At 38.2% G+C, this 13439-nt stretch overlaps 1 pseudogene; it reads left to right on the forward strand.

The window, feature by feature from the left end:
* The first annotated feature begins 11700 nt into the window (after positions 1-11700).
* On the forward strand, positions 11701-12658 carry LOC138176688 (E3 SUMO-protein ligase KIAA1586-like; annotated as a pseudogene).
* The last annotated feature ends 781 nt before the right edge of the window (positions 12659-13439 follow it).

Here is a 13439-nt window from a genome sequence, read left to right on the forward strand (position 1 = left end):
TATAGGTTGTACATGTGTAGTTATGCAAAACATTTTAATAGTAGTTATATTATGAAAGACTAACTTTCCTATTTCCCTCCATCCTATTCTGCCCCCCACTTATTCTATTTTCTACTTTGACCCTGTCCCTTTTCAAAAGTGTTTGCTTTTAACTACCCTCTCTCCGAATCTGCCCTCCCTTCTGTCATCCCCCCTCTTTTCCCCTATCCCCCTATTTTCCTGTAGGGTAAGATACCCAATTCTGTATGTATGTTATTTCCTCCTTAAGCCAAATTCAATGAGAATCAGGTCATCCCATTCCCTTTCACCTTCCTGCCCTTCCTTGCTCCAGGTTACATGGCCAGTTATTTCTGGGTGTGGTGCTAAGTATCTGAGCCCGGATTCGATCCCCAGGTCATCCCAACAGTGGGGCTGGTGCTCTTACTCGCTGTGCTACCTGGCCACCCCGTTAGTCTATTATTTAAGGTGTTATTTTTTTCAGTGTACTTTTGGGTCTCCTTTAGCAGGCTGTTGACTCTCATTTCATAATTTTCTTTCATCATTCTCATTTCTCTTCCCAATTTTTCCTCCACTTCTCTTATTTGTTTTTCAAAATCCTTCTTGAGCTCCTCCATGGCCTGTAAGCAGTTCATATTTTTCTTGGAAGCTTTTGATGCAGGAGTTCTGACTTTGTTGTCTTCCTCCAGTTCCATACTTTGATCCTTTTTGTCCCCAAAAAAGGCATCTATGGTTTGATTGCACTTCCTCTGCTTGTTCATCTTGCTAGTCTTGACATTTGAGCTCTTTTCCATGATAGAACTCTGCTTTTAGAGTGGAGAGAGCTTTGTCCCAAATGGCTGGGGTTTTCGTACCTGCTGGAGCTATTAGGAGGGCACCCTCTCTATAGACACCCCAAGCCCTGGCACACTGGCCACATATCGCAGGACCACCTCCCAAGACCATACAGGTCAAAGTAAGAATGATTACCCTGTGAATGGTCACTTGGTCCCCATATAATGTGCAGGCCAGGAGCTCTGGAGGCAGCCACATGGCAGCCATGCCTTGGCCATCTCTCACCCAGAGGTCCCGGGCTGGACCACACTCTTCTATCACTCAGTTCCAACAGAGTTCCCCACTGACATTTTACTTTCTCTTTGGCATTTATGCATTGAGAAGTATGGAAATTGCCACACTGCTGGTGATTCACTCTCCTGAAGTCTGGTGGGGGGGGGGGGGGGGGGGGGGGGGGGGGTGGTCGGGGCCACCCAGGGCAAGCACAGCTAATGTGGGACTGCGCTTGGCTCCCAGCATGCTGCTATAGACTCTTTCTGTCGGGCTGCCAGACTGCCTTCAGCGGGAGATTTGTTTCTCTGTGTCACTTTGTGGGTTCTATAGCTCTAAAATTTGTTTAGAATCATTTTTTTTACATGTATTGGAAGTGTTTGGAGTGGGAGCTCACTCCAGGTATGTTCTCTTACTCCACCATCTTGGCTCTTCCCCTGTGGTATTTCTCTTTATGTTTAAATCATGTAATTGAATTTATCTGTTTCTGTTTTATGGGTGAGTTTATTCCAGTCCCATTCACAATTATGGTTACTGACTGTGTCTTTCGTTCCATCCTAATTCCCCCTTTGTTTATTCTTCTTTCTCTCCTTTCCCCCTGTACCTTCTTATAAGTGTTTTGGTTCTGACTTCCTCCCCCTCCCCCCTCCCAATCTATCAGCTCCTCTGCCTTCTCTTAACCCAGTCCCCTCCTACTTCCCTGTAGGGTATGATAGATTTCTATACTGAACAAAATGTGTATGTTATTCCTTCTTTGAGCTAATTCTGATGAGAGTAATGTTCAAGTGTTACTTGCTACCCCCCCCCATTTTCTCCACTGTAAAAGCTTTTTCACACCTCTTTTATGTGAGATAATATACCCCATTCTACCTCTCTCTTCCCCCTTCCCCCAATGCATCACTCTTTTTCACCCCTTAATTTTCATGTTGCTGTTTTTGAGGTGGTTCTGGAGGTCTGTAAGTTTTTAGTTTTTCCCAGGTGGTATCATCTAAGAAGAGGTGTAGTCACTGCTGTCATTGCATTTGCTGTGGTCTGTGAATAACCACAAGCAATCTTTGCTGCCTTGGAACTGTGTCCAGCATCTCTGCTCCTCCTAGTGCTCCTCCTTACCCTAGGACTATGACCTGAAACCACGTATGGGCAATGCAACAGTCTTGCCCCTCAGTGCTAGCAGAGGGTCCCCAGTAATTGCCTTCTGGCCAATTGTCCAATCCCCTGACTGTCTGTGGGCTGAGAGCTCCAGAAGCCATTGCTGCCAATTCAGTCACTTTCAAGGCCTGCCTCTGCCTGCTGGGGAGTGGCCTGCACTGGCTCAGCCTGCAATGGATTGTGTTCCACTCTCAACACAGTGAGACAGGCCTTTCCTCTTGACCTTATACATTGTCTTGGGCTGGAAAATTGTTTCACTCTATCCTTTTGTTGGCTCTCCAGCTTCAGAATTTGCTTTTAGGCATTATTTTAATGTTGTTTAGAGAAGAATTTGAGAGAGCTCAGGTGAGTCCCTGCCTTTACTCTACTCTGCCATCTATCAATGTTATTTATTTTCTTTTTTTTGCCTTTTGGAGGGCATTTGGGGTTAAGTGACTTGCCCAAAGTCACACAGCTAGTAAGTGTGTCAAGTGTCTGAGGCCAGATTTGAACTCAAGTCCTCCTGACCCCAGGGCCAGTGTTCTATTCACTGTGCCACCTAGACACTCCTACGTTATTTATTAAAAAAAAACATGTTTGAAATAGAAAGATGCACATAGTTAAAAAACAAACAAACAACTGCTTGGAGCAGAAATTATCATGGTAAAGCTGAAGTGGTTGTTGTCCTTTGTGCCCAAAGAGGACCAAAATAACATCACTATGTGGGGGTCAAGGTACAAGGTGTACAACTGTGACTGAGTAGACCAATACAAGCTTGGCCAGCTCTACCACAGGTGGGGCACAAATACTTCATATGAGCATTTTCAGTAGATATGTCTCTAAATTTGTGCATCTCATGTTTCTTTTGAGCTACAGAAATTCTGCTTCACTCATAGAGCACAGCACCTTCTTTCATGTGGTCATGCCATGCTGGGGGATCCTGTGCCAGTGTCTCCCATGTCTCATAATCAATTCCAAAGTTCTTCAGAGAGACCTTGAGAATGTCCTTGTATTGCTTCTTCTGACCTTCACGTGAGCACTTGCCTTGTATGAGTTCTGTTAAATAGTCTTTTAGGCACATGTACATTGTCATTTAAATAATGTTTCCAAATCATTGGAGTTGTGCTTTCTGCATTAGAGTTTGAATTCTTGACAGTTCAGCTTAAGGTATAAAAAGGCAGAGGTAGGAATCATGATCTCACACAAAACAACAACAAAAATAGATTTAATTAAAAATAGATAAATCTAGGAAAGTACATTTTAATAAAAAGCACTATAGACAATGAATTATTACTAATCACATATGCCCTAAATGGAATAGCATCTAAATTCTTTTCTTTTTTTGTTTTTTGGAGGGCAATTGGGGTTAAATGACTTGCCCAAAGTCACACAGCTAGTAAGTGTGTCAAGTGTCTGAGGCCACATTTGAACTCAGGTCCTCCTGACTCCAGGGCCATTGCTGTATTCACTGTGCCACCGAGCCTCCCCTAGCATCTAAATTCTTAAAGGAAAAGTTAAATTAGACAATTATACAGTAAAACTGTAATGGTGGGTGAACTCAGTTTACTCCCTCTGAGACCTAGATAGTCTCAACCAAAAATAATATAAAAGAAATAAAAGATGAGTAGCATTTTAGAAAAGTTAGATATAATAGATGTCTGGAGAATGTTGAATGGGTATATGCATATTCAGAAGTGTGCAGGACACTATCACAAAAAATGATCAACATATTATAACATAAAACTTCACAAACTTGCAGAAAATCAGAAATTAAATATATATTTTACCATCCATAATGAAATATAATTATAGTTATTAAAACACATTTAATATTGGATTATTTAATCCAATAAACTGAATTCAAATTCAGTTTTTCCTTTGACAGAAAAATTAAAAATTAATTTGCTATTTAATAATGTAATCCTAAAGAATGAATTAGTCTAAGAAGCAATCATGGAAAGAATAATTTGATTAAAGATAAGGACAACAATGAGAGATTATAATAAAATTTTTCAGATGCAGACAAAACAGAATTTAGAGGAAAATTTATATTTTTAAACATGTACATCAATAAAAAGAGAAAGAGTTGATCCACATATTGGACATTTAATTAACAAAACTGGAAATTCAGGAAATAAAAATCCTGACTTAGACATCAAATTAGAAATCTTGAAAATGAGAGGTTAACAAAATTGAAACAAAAAAAGAGCAGCTATTGGATAAGTCAATCAATAAATAAATAAAACTAAGAGTTAGGTTTTTTAAAGACCAATAAAATGGATAAATGATTAGGTGACATAATTTTGAAAAGAAACAAAAAAACATGTCAACGTACCAAAAATTTGAGATCAATTCAGAACTAATAAAAAAAAGAATTAAAGGAAATTGTTAAGAATTGTTTTACCCAATGCCATGCTAAGAAAACTGCCAATCTAAAGGAAATGATTGAATATGAAGAAGTATATAAAATGCCCAGATTAACAGAACAGGACATAGAAGACTTAAGTAACTCTACTTCAGGGAAAAAAATTGAACAAGCCAGAAATTAATTCCCAAAGAAAAAATCCTCAGGAACATTTACATGTGAATTGTTTCAAAAATTTATAGCACTAGTCTAATACAAATAAACTGTTTTTGAAAAAAAAAAAGAAAAAGTCGGGAGTCCTATCCAATTCCTTGTATAACACAAATCTGGTCTAATTACTTAAACCTGGGAAAGTAAAAACCGAAAAAAAAACCAGCTATAAATTAATATCTTTAATGAATATCAGTGTAAAATTTTTAAATAAAATATTAGCAAAGAGGCTACAGTAACATGAATATTATACATTATGACCACGCTGGATTTATTTTATAAATACTAGGGTTGTTCAATATTAGAAAAATTATAAAAATAATTGACTACATTAATAACAAGAATGACAAAAATAATGTTTATATCAGTAGATTCAGGAAAAACTTTTCCCTAGATACAACACCCACCCATTCCCCTTAAAACAAGAAAGAATCCAGAACACATAGAAATAAATAGATCTTTCCTTGATATAATGAGTAGTATCTGTCTAAGATCAAGAGCCAATGTTGTCTATAATGGGAATAAACTAGAGGCCCTTCCAATAAGATCAGGAGTAAATCAAGTACCTCTTTTAGCAAACTTTTAATTCTCTTTCCATGATTTTCTTGCATTTCTCTCATTTCTTTTCTCAATTTTTCCTCCTCCATTCTTATTTGATTAAAAAAAATTCTTTTGCTCTTTTTAAAATCTTTGTTTCTTCTAGGAATTCTTATTGGGCTTATATCAGATCTGCAGTCTTCTTTGAGGCTTTCCTTGTAGATACTTTTAAGTCATTTTCTTCTTTTGAGTCTTGAGCTTTCCTAACTGTGTAGTACATTTTTATCATCAGGTTCTTTTACTGTTGTTTTCTCTTTTTCTTAGCATATTTCTTTACTTTGGATTTTATGTTAGAGTTGGACTCAATTTACTGTCACTGGGGTTGGGTGTTATGTCTGGAATTATCTTGATTTTTATGTTTTGACATTTTCTCTGCTAATTCTGGGGACCAGTAAGCTTTTGGTGCTTCCAAGTTTATGTGATGTTGTAATGGGAATGCAAATTTGGAAGATCTTCCCTGCCCCTAGGCTAAAGTGCACCTGGAGCCTGGGGTAGGAGGCTTGTTTTTCAGTAGATACTTTTTGATTGGCCAGTGGGTCCAAAAGGTTGTTACATTCTCTGAGCCAGGAGAAGGCTATATAAGCCCTGATGTGTAGCTTTGTTTTGGGGACTCACTTTGAGAAGTGTTCTGTGATTTGATCTGGATTCTGGGAAGCCGTTGTCCAGAGCCCCCCGGCTTTGAAAAACCCAGATGTTGAAACCCAGATGTTGATTTGGTATGGATGTAATGGTTGGACAGTTTGGAAAGCTGTCTACTTGATCTGTTTCTGTCTTGATAATTCTGCCTGTATACTCTGAAGTTCGGGGTGCTGACCTTTTTCCCCTGAACGAGGTAAACGATATATGTTTGACTGATTAAAGTAAGCTTGTTAACCCATTTTGAGTTGCTTTCCTTTATCAAAGCAGATCCAAGAACCTGTGGTGGCAGCAAACCCTGAGGACGCTTGGGGTGCTTGCTGCTACAGATGTAAAGAGAGGTCTGGGGGCGGCCAGGTAGCACAGCAAGTAAGAGCATCGGCTCCAGTATCGGGAAGACCTGGAGATCGAATCCCAGGCTCGGATACTCAGCACCACACCCAGAAATAACTGGCTGTGTAACCTGGAGCAAGTTACTTAACCCCGATTGCTTAAAAAAAAAAATAAAGAGAGGTCTGGTCATTGCCCTCTTGTCTGAGCTCTGGTCCTTTCCTAGGTAGGGTTCCTGCAACTTATTTTCTCCCTGGAACTGTGATCTTGGACTGGGAAATGGCCAGTGGAATTTCCAAATGACACTTGACCCTATGTCCAGTGTTTGCAGAAAGGTCCCCTGTAATCTCTTTCTGACCAGGTGTTCATTCCCCTTACTTATTCTTGGATACGGAGTGCTTCTGCTGCTGCTACTGTTGTGGTCACTGAAGCCTCCAAAGCCCATGCTTATACCGCCTCCACTGCACCACACTCTGACCAGTTCCTACCCCAGTGTCCTCACACCTCTCTTTCTGTCTTCCTAAGTCTCCCTGGGTATGGGTGATGTGTTTTGATTTGCACATAAATGAGATTTAATTGAGGCAGAGTTGCACAGAGTTGTTGGCCTCACTCTCTCTTCCAGAGTTATCGAAGTCCAGTTGCAAGACAAAAGTCAAGAAGACTGGTGATGGCTCAGAATTCAGTAGACGATTTTGGTGTCTTGATGTTTCACCAGTCTCTAAGCACTCCACAACACCTGCTTCAGCCACCTTCACGGCCATTGGAACAAATTGTTGTCATCCATCCGTTTCACTTGAGGAAGCCTTCAGATACTTGGGGTGGACACCCCGCTAATTCACTGATTTGTTTGAGACCCCTTGGCTACCCTCGACCTGGTTTAACCCATCTGCTGAAATGGTTTACCAAGGTGTGGCTACTGTGAATGCTACAGTTTCTTGGAGCCACAGTGAATCAGGCGGACACCAAAGGTGGAAAGTGGCCCTGAAAATCGGTCACAAGCTCTCATACCAGTGGTACTAGTCTTCTCTGAATACCTCAACAAACAGTTATAAGGGGCTAAACAAGGATAAACTACTAACAATCATACAGCTCCTAAATTTGATAGGGCTGGATATGGAACAAACTTGGTCCTAGAGGGCATATTTTAATGACTATTTTTAATACTTCACATAAATTTAACTATGTCCCAAAGAAGTAACACTTTTCTAGGGCCATTTTCATCTATAAGAAATGTGATAAGAATCTGCCTTCTAACTGGAGACCCATGTCTCCATATACTCATCTAGAATTTATTATGGAATATGGTATAAGCTATTGGCCTAAGTCTAATTTCTACTAGATTGCTTTCTAGTTATTCCAGCAGTTTTTTTTAAAATTCACATAGAGGTTTAATTCAGAAGTAATTTTTTTTTCAGGTTTATCAAAGGGTTATGATGTTGCGTTGATTCTGGTTCTCTCATCTGGTTTGTTCCATTGTTCTACTTTTCTATTTTTTAACAACACCAAATGATTTTGATGACTACTGTTATATAAAATATTTTGATTTCTGAACATGCATTTCCACTTTCATTCTTAACTTTTTTCATTATTATTTCTGCTATTCCAGATCTTTTGTTTATCCAAATGAATTTTATTATTTTAATGAGTTTTGTTAAGTATCCCTTTGTGTCATGGCTATCACATTCCATCTGTTAATTGATTCTGGGAATACTGTCACTTTTATTATATAGGTATTACCCAGTCAGGGCAACTTTGTAATCAGATCATATTTTGTGATCTTTGTCAGACAGATCTCCACTATTTTATGTACTTTTTTTTATGCTGAACGGGGTGAGACCTACCATCTCTAAACCATCCCTTTTAGCTCCTATTTATGTGTTCTTTCCCTTCACTAGAATGTGAACTCATTAAAGGTGGGGGTTGTCTTGCTTGCTTGTATTTTTAGAATCAGTCCTTAACACAGTTCCTGCCAGTTAATTAGCACTTAAAAATGTCCTTCCTTCCTTCCTTCCTTCCTTCCTTCCTTCCTTCCTTCCTTCCTTCCTTTCTGTCTGTCTAATCTATCTACCACCTCTATTTCTCTGTCTTCTTACTCTTTATGCCCTTTACTCTTCCATAGACTCTGATTCAGTAAACCTATCTTCCTTGGTATTCCTTGAACTAGACACTCAATCTTCTAATTCTGGGCATTTTAACTTACTGTTACTTATACCTGGAATTCTCTCCTTCTTCGTCTCCACTTCTTGCCTTTTCTGGGCTTCTTCAAGTCCCAGCTAAAATCTTGCCCTCTACAATGAGCCTTTCCCAATCTCCTTAAATGTTAGGGCATTTTATTCTGTTGATTGCCTCTAGTTTTTCTTGCATATATCTTGTTTGTACATAGTTTTAAAAGAAATGTATATTAAATGTGATATTAAGCTACTTGAGAGCAGGGACTATCTTTTACCTTTCTTTGTATTCTCAGAACTTAGCAAGTGTGTAGCACCCAGTAGGTTCTTAATAAATGCTTGTTGGCTATTGTCTGCCTATCTACTGTTCATCTAATGATCTGTCATTCCAGCTCCTTTTCTCTACTTCTTTTTGATCTAATATGCTGTAGCTCTTCATGCTGATGTTTCACTTCAGCCCTGGAATTTACAGCCTCTCCCTCTGATTGGATGGCTCTTCCCAGAACCTGTATTTTAAGGAGGAGTCTTTCTTTTTCAGACTTTCTGTACTATGCCACTCCTGCCTCTACCTCAGCTTTTCACCTTGCTTCTATATGCTGTCTTTTCCCATTAGAATGTAAGTTCCTTGAGGGGAGGGGCTGCCTTTTTTCGCTAATTTCATTTATATTCCTAGTTCTTGGCACATAGTGCTCAATACAGACAGTTCTTGTTTTATGTAAGTGAATTGTCCCATAGATCTCTATATAAAGTGATTTTTTTTACATATAATGTGAATTTATCTTGGACATGGGGAAAGGAGGGAGGAAGAAGGCAGAAAGGGAGTGAGGGGAGGAAGCTCACACATGGTTCAAGGATACATGGGAGCCAGGGAAAGAGAAGCAGAGTAGAAGGAAGAAGGGGGGCAATGAGGGCCTGGCTAACCTGAGAGGAAGAACAAGGAAAGGGACAGACATAGAGGGTCTGGACAGGACACAGATAGGAGAGGGGGCCTGATGGGGTCAGAATACAGACATACAGAATAGCAGAGCTGGCAAAGATCTCCTTGCATTGGTCTCAGACTAAGCCTCCAACCAGTGTGATGGTGGTGCTCTCTCTAGGTGTCCATTCTTCTGCTTTCACTTGGAGCATTTTTTGTTTGTTTATTTTTGGGGGGAGGAGGGTTGAGGTGGAAGACTGAAGCACAGAGTGGGAGGGGCAGGATCAGAGAGAGAGCATAGTACTGTACAGTAAAGTTAACATAGGTGTATTTTTGAAATGCAGATTTCTTTCAGAATTCTTTATGTAAAGTAAAATTTGCATAATGAAAATGTATTTAAAGTGAGAACCCTAAATATCTGTTGACTGACCTATCAACTAACTCAATCTCATTTTTTCTCACACAGACAATTGCAATATACTTCTGAATGATCTCTCTGCTCTTCTCCTAGCTCCACAAGGCTTCTCCTACATGTCTACTCATTTCAATCCCCATTTCAGTGAGTGCCAGGGTCCCCCTTGTACTTCTAGGATTAAATATAGACTCCTCTTTTTGTCACTGAATGACGTTCATAGCCTGACTACACCCAACACTTCTGGCCTTATCATGTATCATTCCCCTTCATTTACTTTTTGATTCTCTTGGCAGAAAGAGCTGTGGTGGATACCAAGTCTTTTAAAGTAACAAATAGCATCACTGGTACAAGAACTGATTTAACTGCCTGGCTCTGTATTAGACTGTGAGCTCTTCAAGGGCAAGAACTGTCATTTTCCTTTCTTTGCAACCCTAGTGCTTATCACAATGCCAGGCACAGCTCAGTCAGCTCCTGAACCCCAGCTCTTTCTGCCAAGAATATCCAAGTTCCTTACAGGCAGCAGCCATTTTATTTTTGTTTTTGTATCACCAACATCTAGAACAGCATCTGGAATGTAGTAGGTGCTTAAGAAATGTTTATTGAACAATGAATTGCCTTTTAGGAAAATAACACAGTCTTTGTTGACATCTGGTGTCCAAAAAGAACATTGCAGCTCATTGAAAATTTTGAGGCAAGTGCTCTCTCTTGTTGCCAACTCCGTTATCACAACTTTAGTCAGCCAATTGCACATCCAAACTCTAGAATTAGTTTTTAACACATCCTAAAACCCACTTTTACTGAATTTTAGCACATATGACAACTCATGCTGTTAAGGGAGGCATAAGAGAGCCAAATGAAAGCTTTGATTTGTGAAGTGATGCAAATAATGAATTCTTTTAGTTTAAATAGGAATTCAGCCCAAATCACCATTGAAATGACTTAAGCTTTCATAATGGGAGATATGAAAAAGGTTAAGACTTAATAGCAGTGGAGACAGCATTGATCAGGCTTCACCCTACAATGCACCAGGTCCTTGGGTAAAGTATTAATGTTACTCATTCACAAGAGTAAAACTTGGAGAGAACAATGCAAGAAAATGATCTCAACTTTGAAGGAAATTTATGAAATAAATATCTAAGTTTGACTAAGACAGTGGTATGCTAAAGCCTGTTCATACAGACTTTCAAGAGCTGATTGTGAAATTGTCAGGAATTTTGCAAGCTAGTTGTTAAGCCAGTCAGTCAGTAATAAGCATTGTTAATAATTTAATATCAATTTAATAACTCTCAAAAAGATCCAAAACCCGAACTACTCAATCAGACTGCTTTGCTTTGCTTTAAAAGTTCCCTTTCCTGTGTCTGTAACTTGAAAGACCAGGTAAGGTTGGCAATGGGTATTCTCCCCTTTGTGACTGGATGCTTGGAAATTGAGAATAATGGAATTTCTCTTATCTTGGGGGCATACTTCAGATGGAGGAAAACAGAGACATCCTGAGATTGTAAAATCCTCTGACACTACCTTATCAGTTGTCTTGTATTTACAACTAAGAAACTCCTTTTGTAATGGTATGGATGAAAAACATATGGAGACCATAAATCTGAGGGACACAAACATCCTGGGATTGTCCAGAAACATATAAAACTTTCTCAGTCTTGTATTAGGCAGTCAGAACTTAGGTTTTGGCTCCATGTAAGCACGTATCTGCTAGCTTTAAAGGAATAAATGATAAAAATGTATATCACCCAGCCTGTTTGTGTCCTTTAACCAAGCTTTCAGGTTAACAGCATCTATTAACCACCTACCATGAGCCCAGATACAGTTCTAAGCATTGGGAATACAAAGAGAGACAAAAGACAAGTCTGTCCAGGAGGAGCTCATAATTTAATATTAATTAATGTTATTTGTTGCTTTAAAAGAATTGGTGTTAACCACAGCAGAGTAAATTTTCAACACAAAATATTGTCTACTTTAAATGATTGTGACTTTGATAATGCATATTAGGAGGGGAACCTGATTGTATTTTTTTTCTGTTCATTCTGGCCTGTGATACAGGGAAGAATGTCCGGAGTAGCTACCAGTTCTTAGGAAATTGTCTTAAAATCATTTGGCACTGTTTAAATAATTTATTTGTAATTATGACTTGACAATTTGATACCTAAAATAAAACAATTTGATAATTTAAAAATATTTCTAGATAAAATTAATTCTATTTATTGTCAATCTAATAAATATCAAATGGAGATAGAGACTGTATCTAAAAACTTGAAAGTGAAATTATTAAAATTGGTCCTGTACTTGGACCAAGATGGGTAACATGTAGTCAGTGGAGTTGCCATTGCTTTTTGGTGCAAATAACCTTTACTTTATCTGTGTTTTGCTCATTGTTCTTTTAATTCTGTTTTTTTTTTGGTTTTTTTTTTTTTGCTTTTTGGAGAGCAATTGGGGTTAAGTGAGTTGCCCAAAGTCACACAGCTAGTTTTTTTTGTGTTAAGTGTCTGAGGCCGGATTTGAACTCAGGTCCTCCTGACTCCAGGGCTGGTGCTCTATTCACTGCACCACCTAGCTGCCCCTTTAATTCTGGTTTGGTAAAGAGATTAGCTAACATTAACTTTTTGTAAGACCTTGCTTTAGTGATTGACACACTTAAAGAATTTTTGTTACATTCAATAGCATTGCAGTCAACATCACCTAACATTCAGAGATGGCAAAAATTAATCAAATGCATCGTAAGCTTTTTGGAAAATTTAAAGATTGGTACTAGAAAGCATGAATTTCAATTTGAAGATTTCATTAAGCCAGATAATTTAAAGACATTTCATTTAATAAAAATTATGTTTAATGCTCCTCTTTAGATGATATTACTAGAATATCTAATTGAACACATGACTTCTTTTATTAGACATAAGCAAAGATGAAAGTACTACTAATTATTTGAATTTACCAGAGCCATCTATTTGACTTTTTAAAGGTAGATGGTGAAAAAATTATCATTTCAGTGAAATTTTAAAACATGAAATTGATATAATTTTTCAGATTTTTATAGATAATAACGTAGACCTAAACAACATTCCAATCCCTGCAACTATACAATAGGTTAACAAGATAGTCAGGGCTATGGTAGCCTGTCAGGCTGAAGCTGAAAGAGGTTTTAGTTTAATGACTATAATTTGAACAAGGGGGAGAAATAGGTTAATGGATTACATATCTGATTTAATGACACTGAATTTATTGGTAAAATATATCCAGTTGGTATGCAACTCCATTCATCAAATCATGATTGAATTGTAACCATCGGTTGGCTACGGACATAAGAGTTCAGTAAAATTCAAGAAAAGCATTCTATGAGCATCAGTTTGCTATATGGAATTTACAATCAGGGGTCTTGTATATTTTATTATCATTTGTGAATTATGTGTTCCAATCAAATTCATAATAAACTTATGTATACACACATATATGCAAACCTTTCTTTTTTTCAGAGAACCAGCTGTTAAACATTTACCAGCACATGAATGGACTGAGAATTTGCTAGTGTTCAGGGCTAGGGAAAAAATTAGGCTTGGAGTATACAAAATCCAAAAAGTAAGTGAGACTACTGCTGTAGTCATTTCATTAAATAATAGATATGGGATT

This window comes from Petaurus breviceps, unplaced genomic scaffold (genome assembly GCF_028583685.1).
Source record: "Petaurus breviceps papuanus isolate PSGF00001 unplaced genomic scaffold, PetGlider_PUasm1.0 90133, whole genome shotgun sequence".
In the NCBI taxonomy this organism is placed as follows: Eukaryota; Metazoa; Chordata; class Mammalia; order Diprotodontia; family Petauridae; genus Petaurus; species Petaurus breviceps.